We start from the raw sequence: 7,950 nt of genomic DNA, 5'->3' as shown, positions 1-7,950 counted from the left end.
CAAAAAAATGAAAAGAGGCCAAAGAGCCCAAACAAAAAAAGAGAGAAAAAGAGAGAAGGGACAATGGTACTGTCTTTTTCCACACTTGTGCTTCATAAAAGCACCATGTTCTTCATGATTGAGAGCCTCTCGTTTCGTCACCACCATATGCTAGTGGGAATCTTTATTATATAACTTGGCTTGTATATTCCAATGATGGGCTTCCTCAAATTGCCCTAGGTCTTCGTGAGCAAGCAAGTTGGATGCACACCCACTAGTTCTCCTTTTGAGCTTTCACATACTTATAGCTCTAGTGCATCCTTTGTATGGCAATCCCTACAAAACTTGCATCCGTTAGTAGTTGCCGGTTCTCGTCGTTGTCCGTTCTGAGCCCGATCACACGCGCACGCGCCCGTGGCATCGTTCGAATCTTGTTTTTAAAAGTGTGTGCAAAACTTTCTCTGATTGGGGTGAGATTTGACGTGTGGTATTATTTTAATGTAGGTAGACCGCCTGCCAAATATCGCCGCAATCGGAGTCCGTATGGTACCCGAACGGTCGACCATAGCGGCACCGTATTCGGTCTATCGTCGGACGTTTTGTCCGGGTTTTAAAAAAATTGTTGCCGCGCCGCACCACTACCCTCTCATCTTAGCAACGCCACTCTACACAGCTAACCCTAACCCGCCTCTCTGATCGGACCGTACGATCGCGATCGGAGGGTCGAAAAACCCCCAGATACCCTCTAACCTAGCCCCTTCCTATAAAAGAAGCCCTCCCTGCCATTTTAGGCAAACCCTAGCGGTTGCCTCGAATTCCGCGCCCACTGATACGTCTCAAACGTATCTATAATTTTTGATGGTTTCATGATGTTATCTTGTCAACTTTGGATGTTTTATGTACCTTTTATATCTTTTTTGGGACCAACTTATTAATTCAGTGCCAAGTGCCAGTTCCTGTTTTTTCTGTGTTTTTGACTCTTTTCAGATCTGATTTTGGAACGGAGTCCAAACGGAATAAAATCCCCGAAATAAAATTTTCCAGAACAGAAGAAGATCGGGGGACTTGAGGGCTAAGGCAGGAGGCCCACACGGAGCCCACAAGCCCTGACGCCGCGGCCAAGGGGGCGTGGCGACCTGGCTTGTGGCCTCCCCGGCGCTCCCCCGCCCTAGCTCTTTGGCCTATATATTCCCTAAAATCCCAGAAAAAATTAGGGCATCCACGAAAATACTTTTCCGCTGCCGCAAGCTTCCGTTTCCGCGAGATCTCATCTAGAGACCCTTCCCGGTGCCCTGCCGGAGGGGACTTTGGAGTTGGAGGGCTTCTACATCAACATCATCGCCTCTCCAATGACTCGTGAGTAGTCCACTTCAGACCTACGGGTCCGTAGTTAGTAGCTAGATGGCTTCTTCTCTCTCTTGGATCTTCAATACAAAGTTCTCCATGATCTTCATGGAGATCTATCTGATGTAATCCTCTTTGACGGTGTGTTTGTCGAGATCCGATGAATTGTGGATTTGTGATCAGATTATCTATGAATTATATTTGAGTCTTTGCTGATTTCTTATATGCATGATTTGATATCCTTGTAAGTCTCTCCGAGTCTTGGGTTTTGTTTGGCCAACTAGATCTATGATTCTTGCAATGGGAGAAGTGCTTGGTTTTGGGTTCATACCGTGCGGTGACCTTTCCCTGTGACAGAAGGGGCAGCAAGGCACGCATCGTGTTGTTGCCATCAAGGGTAACAAGGTGGTCTTTCATCATAAATTTGAGATTGTCCATCTACATTATGTCATCTTGCTTAAGGCGTTACTCTGTTCTTTTGAACTCAATACACTAGATGCATGTTGGATAGCGGTCGACGTGTGGAGTAATAGTAGTAGATGCAGAAAGTATCGGTCTACTTGTTTTGGACGTGATGCCTATAGATATGATCATTGCCATAGATAACGTCATGACTTTGCGCGGTTCTATCAATTGCTCGACAGTAATTCGTTCACCCACCGTCTACTTTCTTTCATGAGAGAAGCCACTAGTGAACACTACGGCCCCCGGGTCTATTCACAACTATCGTCTCCACTTTTACTTTTACTTTGCTTTGTTTACTTTTGCTTTCAGTTCTCTCTTTGCAAACAATCTATAAGGGATTGAAAACCCCTTCATAGCGTTGGGTGCAAGCTCTTTGTGTTTGTGCAGGTACTTGTGACTTGACTCGATCCTCCTACTGGTTCTCAAACTGAGGGAAATACTTACCGCCGTTGTGCTACATCACCCTTTCCTCTTCAAGGGAACACCAATGCAAGGCTCCAAGGCCGCGGGGAAGTCCTTTGCATATTTGCCAAGGAAGGCCCTACAGGCGTAGCCCGTAGCAGAAGGATTCCTCGCGCCGTTGCGGGGGAAGGTATTTTGCTGCCGTAGCACCCACCAACCGCTCGAGCCGCCACCCCAGCGCCTCTGTCTCTCTCCTCCCCACCGACAGGGCCCTCCAGGCCCATGGCTGGCCCGCCGGCCCGGATCCGCGTCGCCGCTTGGAGGCGAGCCTCCCTCCTCCTCCCGAGCTTGGTGCAGCCTGTTGCGCCACCCTCGATGGAGCCCCTCGCCAGTCGTGAGCTCCTGCCGGTTGCCGCCGGAGTTCCCCCGCGCCGCATCCCTCGCGAGCTCGTGCCAGGGTTTCTCCGCCGGCCGCCTCCCTGCAAGCCGCCGCCATGCCCGCATCGCCCTCGCCGGAACACCCCACCAACTCCGTCGGCGGTCGGATCCGCCGAGGTCCGTCCAGATCTGCCGGTCCAGGCCCTCCTCGCCAGCGCCCTCGACCTGCCTACCATGCTCGCCGCCGCCTTCACTGCTTGCGTCGGCACCGCCAGGCCCCGTGCCATCGGGCACGGGAGAAGATCAACGAGAAGCCCCGCTCCAGGCCGCCCTGCCCGTCCTGGGCCTTCCCCAGCGCCGCGGCCCAGGTCCCGCGCCAGGCCGAGGCCCCGACCGGCCCAGCTCCTCCTCCCACCAGACTGGCCCACGCCACAAGGTGAGCACGGATACCTATCCCGCGCCCGTGGCGTGTGTTAGTAATGTTGCGCCCACCAGATTCGGCCCGTCAATGTTTAGGACATTTCTGCGTGTATTTAATCTCAGGATTATAGATATATTAAAACTCCCGTAACTTTAAAACCATAAGTCGGATCGCGACGTATTGTATATGGTTCTTGTGTAGATTTTCATGTAGATCATGATTTTGCCACTTGCATAAATGTTTGAAGTAGTTTGTCGTGCCTAATGCCTAGTTTTCCGTGCTGTCTCAATAGGATAGTTGCCCGTATTTATTTTTCGCGCGTGTCTGGATTGCCCGAACCCCGTAGCTAAAATGTTCATGTTTTAGGAACCCCTTTGACATGTATTTTAGAGTAGTCGTTGGTATTTTTGCACGTAGGGTTCCGCCACTAGTTTATTATTCCGTGTTAGGCCATATATCTCGCATTTACGTGTGGCAATATTTTTGTGTTGCAACCCCACATGTTTTATATGTTTTCGGGGTAGAAAAGTCCATAGGATTTATATGTGTATTTAGTTTTAGCTTCTGAGCAAGTTAGTTCGCGTGATATTTTTGCTATGTTACCCTCTTGTCTATTTTGCGGGATTTAATCCGTGCGTGATATGAAGGAGTTGTCAACTAAAGAGTTGCCCTTTGATGTTTAGTCTAGCCCCTGGTAATTTTGGTTGCAATAGAAATCCATGTTTAGGTATGGTTTGCTTGTTCTCAAATTGCTAGAAAATAGTGCTGATTTGAAGATGTTGAAATATTTCTAAGTCTGAAATCTGTTATATTTTGTTGTTGTCTTTGCATGAGTTTATCTTTTGATTTGTAGCTCTTTTGAGGTTGGTCCAATGGAGTTAGTTGTAGACTTTGGGATTCTCTAGCATGCAATGGATTTTCATGCCATTTGGAGTCCTGTAGCTTGTGGTTTTGCTACTGTCAATATGCCTTCAGATCGAAAACTGCACTTTCATGAAGTGTTATTTTCACTAAGGCTGAAACTGTGTGTGAGAAGCCATTTGTGACTTCTTTTCCTAGTGATCCATGCTTCCATGCTAGTTGTTGTTAGTTGTATGTGGTAGTGCTTCTTGCCCTCTATCGTGTCATGCCTTGGTTGAGTATATAGGATTTGTGTAGCTCGTAGTTGTGGGGTGTAGAAAATGCTATGTGGCTGATTTTGGCAGATTGTAGAGATTTCTTGTTTAGCTCGTAGTTGTTGAACCGTTCCTCCGTTTTGATCGTGTCCTATATGAAACTCGCTTAGAATCTCGTGTAGTTTCATTTTATCTTGCTGGTTGCATGTTTTGAAGTGCACGTGACCGTGGTTGCACACATATTGCATTCATGCCATCATATCTTACGGTGTCCGTATCTTTTGAACCGTAGCTCCGTTGGAGATGTTCTCTATGTGTAAATTGCTTGTAACGACGCGTAGAATCATGTGAACCTCTTTGTTTTGCTGTTTAACAACTAATTAAATGTGTTAGTTCAGATCTGGACAGAATTGTAAATTAACATGTGAGGTCGTTTCGGAGGTGCTATATGTCATTTCCGACCTCATTTAAAATACCTAGATAGGTAGATTAATTACGCTTCACCTCTTGCCATGTTTAATCACATTTAATATTGTCGAGTAAATAATCGGGATAGAACTAAATAACTCGTATGTGGAGTTTCGTCAATATGCAACTCGTTGCATATTGTACTTCACTTAACGTGTAGTGTTTGATTATCGTGTATTGTCATGCCATGTCTTGCACGTTCAGCTGTTCATGCATCGTTTGTGTTGTGCATCATGTGGTGGATATCGTGTGTTGATTCTTGATTCCAGTTTCCTCCGTCTCGATAGAGTTCCGCAAGCGTGTCGGAAAGTGAGGACCCGTTCGACTACGTCGGTTCGTCTGCTTCACGGAGTCATTCTTCTTCCAAGCGGGATCTCAGGCAAGATGACCATTTCCCCAGATACCATTACTATCATTGCCATGCTAGTATTACCGTTTCTATCGATTATGTCTCGTTGCCTATGACCTGTTAAATGTCAGCCTCTCAACAATGCCATGAAATCTTCACTTGTTCACAACCTAGCAAACCACCGATTGGCTATGTTACTGCTTGCTTAACCATGTTGTTAGCGTTGCTAGTTGCACGTGCAGTTGCTTCCATGTGATAACATGGGTTCCTTGTTATATCACCCTATTAAATGTTATTTAATTTAATGCACCTATATACTTGGTAAAAGGTGGAAGGCTCGGCCTTTCTAGCCTGGTGTTTTGTTCCACCTTTGCCCCCTTAGTTTCGGCTACCGGTGTTATGTTCCATAAATGAGCGCTCCTAACACGATCGGGGTTGTTATGGGGACCCCCTTGATAATTCGTTTTAGATTAAGACTGGTCTGACAAGGCCCAACTTTGGTTTTACATTTGCCTAATAACTAAATAATGCATAGGGACCCGCCGGCACCCGCAGATATTTAATCAACCCCCGGGCCAGTGCTCCTCATGAGTGTTGGTCCAAAACGGTCTGCCTGTGGGGCCACCACGAGGAAACTTTGTGATGGACTAGTTGGAGCACCCCTGCAGGGTTAAATCTTTTAAGAAATCCGTGCCCGCGATTATATGGCAACGTGGAAACTTTGTTTAACACTGGTTCTAGATAACTTGAAGTTAACTTAATTAAAATATGCCAACTGTGTGCGTAACCGTGACTGTCTCTTTCGTGAGTTCCGTCTCCGATCGAGGACACGGTGGGGTTATGTCTAACGTAGGTAGGTGTTCAGGATCATTCATTTGATCACCAGTAGTCACGTCCGCTATGCGTAGATCTTCCCCCTCTTATTTCTTGTACTCGTAAGTTTAGCCACCAAATATATGCTTAGCCGCTGCTGCAACCTCACCACTTAACCTTACCTCACCCATTAAGCTTTGCTAGTCTTGATACCTTTGGAAATGAGATTGTTGAGTCCCCTGTGGCTCACAGATTACTACAACACCAGTTGCAGGTACATGTAAAGGTTACTTGACGCGAGCGCGTTGATTGTCCATTTGGAGTTGCTTCTTCTTCTTCTTCATCATCGATCTAGGATGGGTTCCAGGCCGGCAGCCTGGGATAGCAAGGATGGACATCGTTCTTCTTTTCTCGTTTGTTTTCGTCCGTAGTCGGACCCTGCTCTTATTCAAGATGATTATGTATTGTACTGATGTGACTCTGATGTAGCTTGTGGCGAGTGTAAGCCAATTCTATATATCTCTTCTTTTCAGTACATGTACTTGTAACGATACCATTCTTGCGAAACGATGAGATGCGCTTCTATCCCTGACGAGGCCCTCGTGCCAAATTGAGGATAGGATCGCATCTTGGGCATGACATTCATCCAGCTCAAATAAATCTTCAACCTCTCTGTCACCCTCATAATGAAGCTTTTCCCCTTTTGATTCTTCATCCTCCGTTTCTTCCTCTTCTAATTCTTGTAGTTCTTCCTCTTTGTTTCTCCTCCCCTCCTCCATCTCCATGTCCTCAACAACCAAGAACTGCCCCATATAATAAGGATTGTTACCACTGCCATGATGGCCTTCCTCTTTAGATGCAACACTGCCATCATAGCCATCACTTTCTTCTTCCACGGTAGCTTTCAACCTTGGATTTTTAATAGCCCTGCTCTCTTGTGTTAAAAACTAGGTCCTACTAATGAACTAGAGGAGCTACGTTGATTTTCGAACATAACACTGTGCTGATCAACAACATAAATAGGGGGCTTAGATAGATCATAAATAACACGCTCAGAATAAACAATTGCATCTAATTGTTGCTTCTTTCCTGCACTTGTAGGTGGTGGAATAGCCCTAACTAAAAAATCAAGCACAAATCTCTCCTCATTCTGCCTCTTGATCAACTATAATTTCATATTACTATCAACTAATTCCAAGCCCTGCTCTCCTGAACCCTCCATGTAATACAATTCATCATAAATAGTAAACCCTTGTGTTTCCATGAGTTCAACAATGTTCAAATAAGTCACATGTGAATTGCATAGATTCCTCTCTAAAGTGTCGTGGGCATCACCATCAAAATGGATCCTAACATTCCAAATGTCTTCATACAAACTACAAATCACATACAATTTAACCTAATTAGTATTGCCTAACCTTAATCCCCAATTAGAAATGAAAAAGGTAGGAAGGAAGAAACTTAAAGTACACCACCAACTCCATGAGTCAAATCCTAGCTAATGCTTTGGTTAGCCACCCATTGATGCGCTAGTTGTACCCGTTGCTCCATTGAGATAGTTGGCTCCATGAATCCGTCTACATCGCTGGAGTACTCACATTGGGTGGAGTAGTTGCCGCTCCCATAGTCGATTCCCCTTGACGCAACGCTCCCAAAGTCTAGAAAGTTTGCGGCGAAGTCGCCTCTGCCTCCGTTGTCGTCACTGCTACCACCAACGGCAGCATCGCCCAGGGTTGCCGCCGCCATCACCGGGAGGGAGAACCAGGGTTGTGAGGACGAGGACTCTAGAGAGAGACGGGAGCAAGAGAACGATTTGAGATGCACCGGTCCTAGTGAGCGCGCGGTCGCATAGTGGTTGTCCAGTGTGGCGCCTGACACGTGGGGCCTGGTTACGAGTTTGAGCATGAATACGTCAAAATACATGGTTTAGTTAGATTTGCAACGTATAACCTGAAACTTGGTACCGACGTGTAGAAATTACCAATCTTGGTACCAATTCGCCAACACGACCCCAAATGTGGTACCAACATGTAATTTTCTTCGGTTAGAGCAACGAGCAACTTAGAGCATCTCGAGTCGTTTGGCCCTAGGGCATGAAATAGCGACGTCTAGGGGCGCGCCTGTAGAAAATTTAGCATGGGGGATCGGGTTCCCAGCCACCCCCAAGTTCACACCCGAGCCGTCGATTTCGGCCCATTTTTCGGCGCAAATTAGCC

The sequence above is a fragment of the Hordeum vulgare genome, chromosome 4H, assembly GCF_904849725.1.
Source record: "Hordeum vulgare subsp. vulgare chromosome 4H, MorexV3_pseudomolecules_assembly, whole genome shotgun sequence".
NCBI classification, from domain to species: domain Eukaryota; kingdom Viridiplantae; phylum Streptophyta; class Magnoliopsida; order Poales; family Poaceae; genus Hordeum; species Hordeum vulgare.
The sequence above is the reverse complement of the archived record's forward strand: the minus strand, read 5'-3'. Positions refer to the sequence as shown.